Genomic DNA, 14,781 nt, shown 5'->3' with positions numbered 1-14,781 from the left:
GTGTGTGTGTGTGTGTGTGTGTGTGTGTGTGTGTGTATGTGTGTGTGTGTGTGTGTGTGTGTGTGTGTGTGTACACAAGCAAGACTCGTGGACCGGTTGTCATCCTTGCTTGCGTTTCAAAGCAGTGTGTCCCTCAAGTTATGTCTGCACTTGTTCGCCACTTCCGCTTTTGCTTGCGCCCAAACCTTTCTCTCTCTTCATGTAGACGTACACTAGGATGGCCCAGCTCGAGGAGGAATCATACCTGCAAACTTCCTCGCCATCATCCTCTTGTTTGCGTATATGTACTATATCCAGATTCATCTTAACCCACACACTTCCTTCAGCATTCATCTTAACCCACACACTTCCTTCAGCATTCATCTTAACCCACACACTTCCTTCAGCATTCATCTTAACCCACACACTTCCTTCAGCATTCATCTTAACCCACACACTTCCTTCAGCATTCATCTTAACCCACACACTTCCTTCACCATTCATCTTAACCCACACACTTCCTTCAGCATTCATCTTAACCCACACACTTCCTTCAGCATTCATCTTAACCCACACACTTCCTTCAGCATTCATCTTAACCCACGCACTTCCTTCAGCATTCATCTTAACCCACGCACTTCCTTCAGCATTCATCTTAACCCACACACTTCCTTCAGCATTCATCTTAACCCACACACTTCCTTCATCATTCATCTTAAACCATACTAACTTCAGCATTCACCTTAACGCACACTTCCTTCATCATTCATCTTAGCGCTCACACTTCCTTCATCATTCTGGTTAACACATACTGTCCTCCGACCATCAGTGTGTGTCTTTCGTCAGACATTATCCAGGAGTGTTATCTTCCCCTGTGTTATCATTTGGTTATCTACCACGACGGAGGGAGTCCTGTGTTGTAACCCCTGATAACTCACAACTCATAACATGGTCTGGCCCCCTGGGTTTGGCCTCCAGGCTTCCCCTCTTTTTAATTTCCCTCCATCGCACGGGTCCTTCACGTCGAACTTCCTCCCTGGCAGATCCATCTCCGTTAACTGATGATGGATCAGTCTCTCTCTCTCTCTCTCTCTCTCTCTCTCGCTCTCTCTCTCTCACAACAGGTCTGTCCCGTCTTGTGTCTCGCGGGTTCTCCATCATGGGAGGTCACACGTCACAGACCCAGCACAACATTTCTTCGCGTCTGTCATACCTGCTTCATCTTGTGTCACGGGTCGTGTGGTGGTTCCTGTGTGACCTGCATCTTGTGTCGTCACAACTTCCTCTATAACCTCTGATCACAACAGGTTATCCGGCGAGGCAAACGTAATATGACTCCATATAATGCCTCCCTCATTTAGTGTAATGCCTCGAAAACCCAGTTTATTCCTATTTGTAAATCTAAATCATTTCTTGATATACTTATCTTCTGTGCTAACATCGCCATGAAAAGACAGCAAGCATTCTTAGTATCACTAGCTCATTCAATCCATTTTGGAAACCCAGCTTGACACCAGTTGCTGCCTCAAACAGACTAGAGTAACACTCTCACATGTGGGAAGTTCCCTAGCTCTACCTACTGGACACTATTGAATCCAAAGCTGTCTGGCGCGTCAGCTCCCCAGTTCTGATGTCATCACTTGACCCGCTCCCCCTACATCGCAATCTAGGTTCTTTCTTTAATCATTCTTTCACATCGTTTCTGCTGGCTGCTGCTGGTGGTGGTATGTCTACACCATGAGCTGGATCACATAGCACTCATCATGCCACTAAGGCACATGATTACTGTGTAGCTGGGGGTAACTATGAGGTGTAGACGGGCGGTTATGATGTCTGTTTCCTTCCCTACACCACGAAGCTTTGGAACGGTTTACTTTCTCATGACTTTCCCTACAGTTTCCTCCCACCTCAGAGACTCTTACATTCCTTTCTTTGTTTCTTTAGGGTATTCTTGTTGCCTTTCAAACCCGACTTCGTGAGCATCTCATCCAATGATATAAGCCTTTGACGTATAAAGACAAACACAAAAAAAACACAAACAAACAAACACATACACTCATATATATATATATATATATATATATATATATATATATATATATATATATATATATATATATATATAAACCTTAGAGGTGACGGTTCATAGTCTTAACACAGGATTGACGTACATTGTTCTGGCCACACACAGACAACGACGCTGGTGGCTGTGTTACATACCATTATTCCCAGCATGATACAACACAGCATGTATCCTAGCCGCCGGGGCTTTTGATTGCAACAATGGAATACATTCGCAATTAACGTAAAATGTAATGAATCAGGAGAGATCATACATTGCTTGTAATGAATAAGCTCCAGATTAGATAATGTAAAGATATTGTCAGAGTTGAGTTGTAAAATGTGCGCTGATTAATGTGTGTGTGTGAGAGTGTGGAGAGAGGGAGGGAGAGAGAGAGAGAGAGAGAGAGAGAGAGAGAGAGAGAGAGAGAGAGAGAGAGAGAGAGAGAGAGAGAGAGAGGTTCCCGCTGAGGGACATAGACATTTGCTCTTATGTCTGTATACACATAACATCAGAAACTATGAGAATATTCCTTGTGTATAGTGGACACTTCATACACCACAGTGTGTGGGGTGTATCCCTACCTCGACACACATTTCTACACCCCAGAACCAATGAATAATAATGTCATCCATATCTCTAAGCCACAGACGATAACCCCAGACCTGTCCACATATCCCACAGTTATACCTGCACATAACAACTCGATGCTGTTCTAAATTTTGTTATTGCTTTTGTGCGTCAGTGAACCTGTACATATACAACATTAGCGTAATGCGTATCGATCCTGGGATGAGCTTAAATCAGGGATTAATAAAAGCTTCCGATTAACCTCCACAGCTCATTGTGACATTGGATTAATATAAACGCCCGTCACTGTGTGATCCTAAATTCATTTAGCGTTTATATTCGTACGTTTGAATAACGCTCCCATCCAGGGAATTGGCCGACATGTGAGGACCCTCCTCAATGTTGAATGTTGTTAAGGATTTTAACATCCTGTTTAACATGTCGGGTGTCAAAGTGTGCCTTGCGTAATGGGGTAATTAAGAGAGGTTCATTAGGAGGTAATTAGATCAAAAGTCATAACTTCCTGGGCTTGTTGGAAATTGTGCGTTCTTTTTTGTGTGTGTGTAATGAGGGGTATACGAGAGAGAGAGAGAGAGAGAGAGAGAGAGAGAGAGAGAGAGAGAGAGAGAGAGAGAGAGAGAGAGAGAGAGAGAGAGAGAGAGACCATTTTTTTAAAAGCTTAGAACCAAAAGAAGTTATAAGTTATAGATGATAGAAAAATAAATGACAAACGGTAACAGTTGATAATGATAAGTGATACAAGATAATAGATAAAGTAGGTTATAAACGACGATAGATATTAACAGGTGATAGATTATTACGTGTAGATAATAGCTGATGAATCCCATCTATCATGAGTGTGGCATGGCATTCTCCTAACCCAAAAAATTGGAGGCGACATTTTTCTCTCGCTGGATAAATCCGCAAAAATCCATAAAATAAGCCCTGAAAAATCGCCAGGGGATTTACCTCCATTAGCGTGATGATAAATGCAAAATAGTGTGAGTGATAATCACCTTTGTTAATGAGATTTTCCTGATAACTATATTCGACCAGGGAAGGTTTCAATTTGTCGTTTGATTACAGAGTGTTGGCAAGAGGCAAACTCCATGGTTACATTATGAAGAGAACACAAAATATAACTATTGAGTAACTAGTCGTGGATTACGTTGTAGGGAGAACGATTACCTTATGAAGAAACCAGTGGAATTACTTTGTACACAGAACAACTGCTTTATGGAGAAACCAGTCGGATTACTTTGCAAAGAGAACGATTACTTTACGAAGAAACCAGCCAAGGATATTGCAATACAGACAACTTAATGCTTTTAAAATGTAATGAAATGTAATCCAGTAAATACGTGCGTGTTATAGAACTTACATCTAACTTTCGAGGTAGATTTAAAGTTGGATTTGATATAGAAAAAAATTCTCTCGAGTATGGACGCCATTTCGTAAATGAATTGCTAAGCTTCGTGTCGTATGAAATAGAAATTGATTGACTGCAAGACCCATGTGTGTGTGTGTGTGTGTGTGTGTGTGAACGTCTCTTTATTATGTGGTATTCTGTAGTGCAGAACAGCTTGTGAACTGCTTCCGACCTTTGATTGGGATTACACACACACACACACACACACACACACACACACACACACACACACGTGTTATTCATTAGACATTGAATTGTAAGCATTCATCTATAAGATTTCATTCATATCAGTGTACATGCGTTTGATGTACGTCGTCTGTCATGGTTTGTGAGTGATTAAAAGATTCGTGATCATCAAGACATATTGATCATGTATCGCATTTTAAAGGTTAGTTAAATTATCAAAAAAAGATTAAAGGATAAAATTAACTCCCATAAAGTATATATAATATATAAGGAATAACGTTCGCGTCCATATATTGTGTTGTATATAATTACTGTATCGTTAAGTATTTCATTTCACATTTTTCTACATTTTCTTTTTTTTTTGACATCTATTTATGACAAGGTTGGATCCACCCTCCACCCACCTTCCCGTGACGTAAGCCACCAATATAGGAAAGCTATATCTGGTCTAGCCGGTCGTAGAACCTGCTCACTTCCTGGCCTGGTGTGGCCTAGGGAAACTCCTCTCTGCTCGTGTGAGCCACACACTGCCAGGGCCCAGTGTGATGGCGTTGCCGGCGGCCGCCATAACCTAACTCCGCGATACGAATTTGGCTTTCAACCACGCCACGAGCGGAGGCCACCGCACCGCGATTTCCACCGAACACATAGAGAAAGGAACCATTACTAGCCGTTGTTGCCGACAGGGTTGCCATTCCCGGTAAAAGATTCCCAATCTCGACGCCATTACCATCCAATAGATTTGCCCCAAGTGGATGCTAACATCCCGTTTTCTATTGAATGCAACTTTAGCATTACGTGTTTAGATGGCGTTTATGGTTCTTCCATAAACATCTCCTGGAACATACATATGTACAGAGAGAGAGAGAGAGAGAGAGAGAGAGAGAGAGAGAGAGAGAGAGAGAGAGAGAGAGAGAGTTTAAAGTAATCCACGTACTTCACCAACTCTCCCCAAACTGACCTCAGAATATGAACCTATATTGACGGTTTCCAAAGTGCCGGGGAGCTGGCAGCCTGTGTTGACCCCGTCACCAGGCATACCACAAGGCGACTGCGTCACATGACGGGCCGTTGCCATGTCTGTTTCTTTCCCTACACAGCTATGCTTTAGAACTCTTGATCCTTTCAGTCTTCACTAACATCTATCATCTGGTACCTATTTTTTTTTTTTTTGAAATATAGGTTATCTAGCTCCTTAAAAAAGTTATGATTATGCTCCCATTTTATATCTATCTATTTTTATATCTATCTGTTTTTATATCTATTTTTACATCTATCTATTTTTTATATCTATTTTTTGTTGTTGTTTTTGTCCTTTATTATGGTTCACTCAGTGTGTGGCCTTGATACAGGCTCTGCCTGTACTCGTAGCTGTAGCTAGTGATGTGAAGGACACAAGGTTGACACACGAGGTCAACACAGTGGAAACTTAGACATTAATTATGACAGGTCAAGCAACTCTGTCGAAACAAACTGGAACTAGTTCACTTACCTGTGGTGGGAGGTCAGTCCTGAGTGACTCACTGCCTCGTATGCTCTCACACCGAAGCCTTGAAAACGTGTCTCCGAAGTGGCAACTGAAACACGTCATGAACATGTTATACACCAGAAACGTTTATCAGTTATAGAAAATAGTATGATCTATGTTCATCGTCCTAGATATTTCTCTATGCGGTTGTCAGTAATGTAAGATTTCTTACAAGGGCAATCAAGAACTTACATCAGGGAAATCTTTTTAATTACTCCTTTGTACTGTACAGAGGAGGGAGTTGTACTGTACAGAGGAGGGAGTTGTACACCGGTGGGGCTCCGTCTCTCGATCATCCTGTACTATCATACAGTTCGCAAAGCTTCTGTCATACTGTCAACAATTGCTGTGTCCTCATTTTGTTTATACAGTTCATCCACCATTCGTTCTTTAGAATCACTTATTGTTTCACATCTTTTTAACAAGCGTCAACTTATTTCATGTAATGGCCTTAGTGTGTGTGTGTGTGTGTGTGTGTGTGTGTGTGTGTGTGTGTTTGTTTGTTGTATCATTTAACGAAAATAACTGTAAAACTGATGTCAAAAACAATACAGATTTGCAATTAAGTTGCATTCATCTGCAAATGAATAACCTGACGTAAACATTTTTGTGATAAAGAATTGTATATCAACGCAATTCACAGTATCGTACGCCAGGCAGTGAAGTTTCTCATAGGTCATGCAAATTATCGTACGCTTCCAGGATGTCATTACATGGTTACTTAGGAGTGGAAATGTTCTATATGTTATGGAAAGTTATTGTTATGATCTGTTGAGACCCTAGGAACTCTGGGAGATTTATGTTCACGAGAATACAAGAACTTCATCGAAAACTGAACAAGTACGGGGAACATATTCATCAAAACAGCTATTCTACTACTGTTCATGGAGAACACTTGAAAGCGAAACTTTATTTGAGCGAAGTTCCTTGAACATCTTGTGAACAACGGTACGACCCTTGAGGTTGTATGTACCGTCGTGCTCAGGGGTCGTACCGCCGTGCTCAGGGGTCGTACCGTCGTGTTCAAGGGTCGTACCGTCGTGCTCAAGGGCTGCACTGAAGTTTATCATGACCGAAATTAATACAACTTTTTGAAAACTTTCTCATTAAGTTTCGTCTTCATTATAGGTTTTTTTTTTTCTTTATTTTTCCGTATGAATATAGTGAGGTTATGATGACGGCAGCCAGGTAGGAGCTGTCGTGTGGGACACTGTCTAAAGTTTCTCAGTGTTGATAAGAACAGAAAAGTTCTTCCTTAACTAATTACAAGACTAATGAAGCAATTCCACCGTGGTCATGGCTAGTCTCACACGTCAGTAATGGTCGTTGACCGAGGCAGAAACCTGCGCATCACAGGTCCGAATTACGGCGTTCGAGACAGCGTGTTCGAATCAGTGTTTGAGACTGGGGGTATTCGAGTCAGTGTTCGAATGGGATGATCGAATCGCAAGTTCAAATCAGTGTTTAATGGTGTAGAGATATAATGCTATGGCATCTGCATTGAAAAGAGAATATTTTTTTAAGATTCTGAGAAAGCTCTACATGTGATGACCCAGTGAAGCACTTTTGATTAATAGAATGAAAATTATCCAGTTAAAATCCACTTTATAATTCCGCATCACATTTCCTCTTCATAGATTGTGTAATATTAATCTCACTTATCGTAAAGTTTATTTTCCTTATAGGTTTGCGCATCCTGTGAGGAAATACACGTCCTGGAGATTTTTAAAAAGAACTCAAATGTATCTCTGATAATTTCAGCCGGAGTGTAAGACAGCGGCTGCAGGTTCCAGTAATATTTCAACCCCCCACCCTCCCAGCAGAGCACAGTGACCGCCCCTTATTGCACAGTATCTCTGTGTTTATCTTTACGTGCAGGAAGTTAAACTAGTGACTTTATGGTCAGATGAGAAATCTGATCAATGTTTACTGTTTGTTGTATTTACATGCATAAATTGATATAGCAATATGTATATATATATATATATATATATATATATATATATATATATATATATATATAACATTATTGGACTATTTATACTTGATCTCAAAAAATCATCTCTCTCTCTCTCTCTCTCTCTCTCTCTCTCTCTCTCTCTCTCTCTCTCTCTCTCTCTCTCTCTCTCTCTCTCTCTCTCTCTCTCTCTTTCATCTCAAGTTGATAAACAGACCAGTCACCTGGCATTACTGATCGACAATCGTCATAAAGACGCTCATCCACAAAGCAAACAAATAAATGATTTACGTAAATACGTTGATCTAATTATATGAAGAAAAATGATTATATTAGAGCAGTTTGCAGGAGGGCGGGGATGAATGGTCAGGGACCATCATCACTAGTGTAGTTTTACATCATTGGACTGTAATCTTAACTATCGTTCATTGTAGGTTATCGTCCAGAAACTCTTCATCAATACATCATACATCATACATCATACATCAGGCCTATGCGACAGATAAAAGATAACGTCAGACCGATATCTAAACCTGAGCGTAGATAAGGGAAATCTGATCTTCAATTTCCATGAGGAAACAACGAGGGTAAATGAGATGTGGTTGCCAAGTGTGCGGGATGGTTACTACACTGGACGTCTGGCATCAAGTTAACATTTGGCTGGTTTGACGCGTCACGCTCACCGCAGGGAAACATACAAGCAAGCATACAGTGTCTGTAAGATACAAGTCAGAGTCGAGTGTTATATGGTAGATAGATATTGTGTGTGTGTGTGTGTTTGTGTGTGTCTGTGTGTGTTGTAAATGCCACCAGCAAACACCCACACTTTACATCTCACACATAACACTCCACAACTCATAACTCACACAACACTTAAGTCTCCTCTCTAAACCATCTTGCGGTGAGCACTACGCTCTAGCCCTACCCTGTGGCAAACCTTGCCTTAAGTAATTAAATATAAGGAAAAGTTGAAGGGCAGTCAGAAGTCTACGTTGTCCACCGCCCATATTTTATTTACTCCCGTTTTCTTCGATGTCAAACTTACATTTTAATGGTGGACGGTCGATATGTGTTCGCTTGCTATATTTATATTATCTGTCCTTATATTCACGCGGTAATTGTATTTCAGAATAGATTACTTTAGTTCTATATACTTCGTACAATAGATCAATGGGAGACTGATCTAGATTTTTCCCCAGTTACGAGCAAGTTATGCAAACATCAGTAACGATAGATTCATAGATTTCTATCCTATATAGAAGTCTCTGTATAAATAGTGGTGTTATCGCATTAAGAAGGTCTCAGTTTAGAACCCACTGATATAGCTTTATAGAAAGCCATGATATAGCTAATGATGATATAGTATTTGTAGAGTTCCTGCTCTATAGACAAAATGATAAACTTATTATTGACTCATGCGTCGTAAAGAAACTGATCCATGAAATATATTAAAAACACACTCAGGTAATTAGATAGTTTAAATTAAGTAGTTTAAATTAAATAGCTTAAATTAAATAGTCTGAATTAAATAGTTTAAATTAAGTAGTTTAAATTAAATAGTTTAAATTAAATAGTTTAAATTACATGAGCAACAGACGGTTAGTAAACTGTGTATATCAACGAGGAGTCAGTAATGTGTTAATGAGTGTTCGTGTATCAGTACATTTGTGTATATACAGATTATTTCCTGCTAATTACTGTCATGTCGACTTTGATTCACTCGATGTAATTATCCAGAATCTTCTTTTTTTCTGGTGTTGTATCGCATAATGAATATGTAAATTAGTTAGCATAACGTCAGGTACAAACGTAAAGTTACATACTAAACATGATGAATTTCTCTACTTCTTTTCAATGAAAACGAGAATAGATGAAATAGGGAGGTTAAGGTTGCTGTATGAATGTGACGTGGGTTACTTGCAATATACTGATAGACTTATAAGTCATTTTCTCTCCTGAGTTTTCTTTAAGTTTAATTAGATGAAAGTTGATTAACATTATAGAATTAATTACTTCGTCTAATGTACTGAACTTCATGGCTTCATAAGCTAATGAAAACGTAAAGAGGACCCAGTAATACGTACTGATGATTGTGACGTGTGTGTGTGTGTGTGTGTGTGTGTGTGTGTGTGTGTGTGTGGAGTACTGCTCTCACATCTGTGGTGATCAGATATGTCTTAAAGCATTTAAAGCTCAACGTCTTGACGTATTTAAACGCCAGTAATCCTCACTGAGGAATCGACCCGTCTTGGAACGTTTCAATCTTAGCGTCGCAGAGACATTTAAAGTGCAACGTGCGGGTAGAGTGCTGGGAACATTTAAGCTTCAGCGTGCTAGGAACGTTTAAACTCTAACGTGTCTGGGACGTTTAAATACAAGGTGGCAGAGTCAGCTCAGTAACTGCCATGTGGGTTATTTAAAGGCTGTCTACCGTTAAAAGGCTGTTTCCGGTGGGGCATTTAAATGGCCGCTTCCGGCATTATGTTGGGCGTTATTTTAGATGTTATCTCAATGACGACCTGGTTATCTGAGGCACCAGATAGTAAGAGGCTGTTAGCTCTCTCTCTCTCTCTCTCTCTCTCTCTCTCTCTCTCTCTGAGTTCTCCTATATCTCACCTTCACCAAACGAACCAGAGTGTAGTGACCTGGACCACAGTATGGTGACCTGGACCAGAGTATGGTGACCTGGACCACAGTATGGTGACCTGGACCAGAGTATGGTGACCTGGACCACAGTATGGTGACCTGGACCACAGTATGGTGACCTGGACCACAGTGTGGTGACCTGGACCACAGTATAGTGACCTGGACCACAGTGTGGTGACCTGGACCACAGTGTGGTGACCTGGACCAGAGTATGGTGACCTGGACCAGAGTATGGTGACCTGGACCACAGTATGGTGACCTGGACCACAGTATGGTGACCTGGACCACAGTGTGGTGACCTGGACCAGAGTATGGTGACCTGGACCAGAGTATGGTGACCTGGACCACAGTATGGTGACCTGGACCACAGTATGGTGACCTGGACCACAGTGTGGTGACCTGGACCACAGTGTGGTGACCTGGACCAGAGTATGGTGACCTGGACCAGAGTATGGTGACCTGGTAGGCCGACCGTCAACATCGTGCACAATACTGTGACACAAACTGACCCATGACCGAGGCAGGTCATGACCTCCCCTTGGGGGGGGGGGGTTAGGGATGAGTGCTGCTAGTACCCCTTAGGTACGACCCTTGAACAGGACAGTACGACCCTTGAACAGGACGGTACGACCCTTGAACAGGACAGTACGACCCTTGAACAGGACGGTACGACCCTTGAACAAGACGGTACGACCCTCGAGCAGGACGGTATGACCCTTGAACATGACGGTACGATCCTGGAGCAAGACGGTACGACCCTAGAGCTAGAAGGTACGACTCGAGTGAGACGGTACGATCCTCGAGAACGACTCTGAGGCCCTGGAGTACGACTTTACGACCCTTCAGCATAAAGTTACGACCCCTGGGAATGAGTGTTCGACCTTTAAACTGACCGTAAACGTTAAGCCGACCCTTAAGGGTTAGGTTAAAAAGGCTAATTGCACCATACCCCAGGACTCGTACCATCTTGCGCCAAGTGCCAATTATGAACCACCTCATATACACGCTATCATTACCTTCTCTTGGTATCCTAACTCATAATCTGATGATACACTAGTGGTGCTGTAACCCACTGTAACATTACTATCATTACATGTTACATAATAACAATTTCCTGGAGAAAAAATGATGAAAAAAAAATATAATATATCGTTGGACCTGGAGCTCATTTTCTCCAAGTAGCGTAATATCATGGGCTCATTAGGGAAGTCTAATGAGGATGTCGGCCGCCAGGTGTCAGGCAGATGGTGTTATACGACCCATTGTCGCTGTTGCTCGTCTTATTAAGACCCAGACCAAACTGTCTCCACTGTTGCCAGTCTTATATACGTGTCACCTACCAATCACTGATGATACTGTATATATATATATATATATATATATATATATATATATATATATATATATATATATATATATATATATATATATCATGTATACGTTGAAACATATGTATGTATATGTACATGTATTGGCGTATGTGTGTATACATTTGTATGTGGGTGGGTTGAGCCATTCCTAGTCTGTTCTTTGGTCGTGATGGTAAGAAATTATTCAATTCTTTGCCTCATTTTCCCAAACACTTGAGACTTTCACTCGACAAAAGATGTGGGAGGTGGACCTCCACCCTCCTCCAGATGTGGGAGGTGGACCTCCTCCGCCTCCTCCAGATGTGGAAGTGGACCTCCACCCTCCTCCAGATGTGGGAGGTGGACCTCCACCCTCCTCCAAATGTGGGAGGTGGACCTCCACCCTCCTCCAGATGTGGGAGGTGGACCTCCACCCTCCTCCAGATGTGGGAGGTGGACCTCCACCCTCCTCCAGATGTGGGAGGTGGACCTCCACCCTCCTCCAGATGTGGGAGGTGGACCTCCACCCTACTCCAGATGTGGGAGGTGGACCTCCACCTTCCTCCAGATGTGGGAGGTGGACCTCCGCCTCCTCCAGATGTGGGAGGTGGACCTCCACCCTCCTCCAAATGTGGGAGGTGGACCTCCACCTCCTCCAGATGTGGGAGGTGGACCTCCACCCTACTCCAGATGTGGGAGGTGGACCTCCACCTTCCTCCAGATGTGGGAGGTGGACCTCCGCCTCCTCCAGATGTGGGAGGTGGACCTCCTCCGCCTCCTCCAGATGTGGGAAGTGGACCTCCACCTCCTCCACATACAATGGCTGAGAAGATTGAGGGTTTTTCCCCCAGGATTATCGGCGGAGGCAGGCGGGGAGGAGAAGGTTCCCGGAATTTTAGCCAGGATGAACTACATGAAAACGCTCTCAATGATGGGGAAAAAAAAGATAGGTGAAAATTGCAGGGATTCCAACTTCTCTCCCCCGTTTTCTATATCTGTCGTCCCTCTAGCGGGTAGAAGAGGAACCTCACTGGCGTTGCGTCACATCCGCCGCGGCTAGGGTTGGACGATAGATAGATAGATAGATAGACAGATGACTAGAATTAGGGAGAGTTAATCAGACTGAATGGGACGGTGATCACATTATCCCCAGCTGGGACTTGGGATGACCTTTGACCTGATCCCAGGCTCTGTGGCACGTGGCTGACGCTGGTCACGGGAATCATGCTCACCACCTCACTATCACCACAATCATGCTCACAACCTCACTATCACCACAATCATGCTCACCACCTCACTATCACCACAATCATGCTCACTACCTCACTATCACCACAATCATGCTCACCACCTCACTATCACCACCATAGTTTAAGGCCACCATTACCATCTCACCATCACCTGACCCCCATAACTCCCCCATGATCACGTCTGTAAACGACCAAACTACCCAACGACCATCTCCTTAAATACCACTACTTATATCATTTCCTCAAGAAGGAACAGAGAAAGGGGCTAAGTGAGGATATTCCCTCTTAAGGCCCAGTCCTCTATCCTTAACGCTACCTCGATAATGCAGGAAATGGCGAATATGGAAAAAAAAAGATATCTTGTATCTTATCTTTCCTTCCTCCGTCTTATCTCCGGTTGTTACAGATTATCATGCACTGGGTTGACTGCAATTATGGTCATTTTGAAGAGCCAAATACATTGCTCAGTGTTGGACATTCCTACATTGAATTAACTAAACTCTGGCCATAATTACTTTAGATTTATCATTGGCCACAATGAGCAGTCTGGGATGACCTCACATAACCTGGTATGTAATTACCTTGATGCTCATTAAGCGACAGATGAAACCTCTAATGACCTAATTAAGCCTGGAATGACCTGTCGCATCCTTCCAAGTTAGGAGATGGGATGACCCATCTGCTGACCTGGTAAAGACCTGGTGAGACACAAGGAAAGGTTATGGCGGGTCACGGGTCAAGACCCGGCTACTCACGGATGAAGACCTGGTGGGTCACATCACGACCTGATGACCCACACATAACGACCTGCTGGGTCACATCACGACCTGATGACCCACACATAACGACCTGCTGGGTCACGTGTCACAAGTCAAATATGACCACATGACGACCCATAGCCACCAGATCACTCACCCCGGGCCTGTGGTCCTAGCCAGCAGGTGTGACCTGGGAGGAGGGGGGAGAACACTCTCCCCTGCCACCCCCCTTCTCTCTCTCTCTCTCTCTCTCTCTCTCTCTCTCTCTCTCTCTCTCTCTCCCCTCAGAATGTCAAGGAACTTAGATTCTTCAAGACATCCTCAGTGACCCCAGGAATCTGGGTCAACATGACGTTAGAACTAGTGAATGTATCGGAGTAAACATCAAACAAAGGCGGACGCAAGTGTTGGGACATTCCTGCTTCGAAGCTTTACCGAAGTTTCAAAACAGATAGACAATGGGTTCGGTACTGCTTCGATCAACGATGCAGCGAAGCCTCGGTCGTAAAACAGAGAGAGACATGGGGGTTCGGTACTGCTTCGATCAGGGGTGTACCGATGTCTCTGTCTTGATAGGGGGATTCGATGCAGCTTCGACCAGGGATGTGTCGAGGCCTCGCTAGCTACAAACCGTATATCAACATCTCTAAGCTACGTACATGATACATATAGTTACATACATATCATCTACTAACCTATTGAACGACATGTTGGCCACGTCTGTCTGATTAATGACGAAGAAACAGTAGACGACCAGGAACCATCGTGGACGACCAGGAACCATCGTGAACGACCAGGAACCACCGTGGACGACCAGGAACCACCGTGGACGACCAAGAACCATCGTGGACGACCAGGAACCACCGTGGACGACCTGGTCGTCAGTACCAGCGTGTCGGATGTGGTCGTGTGGTACTACATGGTAGCCACGGTTCCTCTGGCGTCGTTCACCTCTGACTCATGTGTGTGTGTGTGTGTGTGTGTGTGTGTGTGTGTGTGTGTGGAGTACTGCTCTCACATCTGTGGTGATCAGATATGTCTTAAAGCATTTAAAGCTCAACGTCTTG

General features: G+C 43.1%; 1 protein-coding gene across 1 annotated transcript in view; it reads right to left on the bottom strand.

Moving 5' to 3' along the window:
- The window catches only part of LOC139746260 (uncharacterized), a 224,400-nt gene extending 209,861 nt beyond the window's left edge, over positions 1–14,539 (bottom strand). Inside the window, exons 1-2 of the mRNA XM_071657291.1 lie at positions 14,410–14,539; positions 5,719–5,803 (exon numbers count right to left, since the gene is read on the bottom strand). The gene's annotated coding sequence lies outside the window, so the exon portion shown is untranslated. The remainder of the gene's footprint in view (positions 1–5,718; positions 5,804–14,409) is intronic.
- Between the last annotated feature and the right edge of the window lie 242 nt (positions 14,540–14,781).

The sequence above is a fragment of the Panulirus ornatus genome, chromosome 64 (genome assembly GCF_036320965.1).
Source record: "Panulirus ornatus isolate Po-2019 chromosome 64, ASM3632096v1, whole genome shotgun sequence".
NCBI classification, from domain to species: Eukaryota; Metazoa; Arthropoda; class Malacostraca; order Decapoda; family Palinuridae; genus Panulirus; species Panulirus ornatus.
The sequence above is the reverse complement of the archived record's forward strand: the minus strand, read 5'-3'. Positions and strand labels throughout refer to the sequence as shown.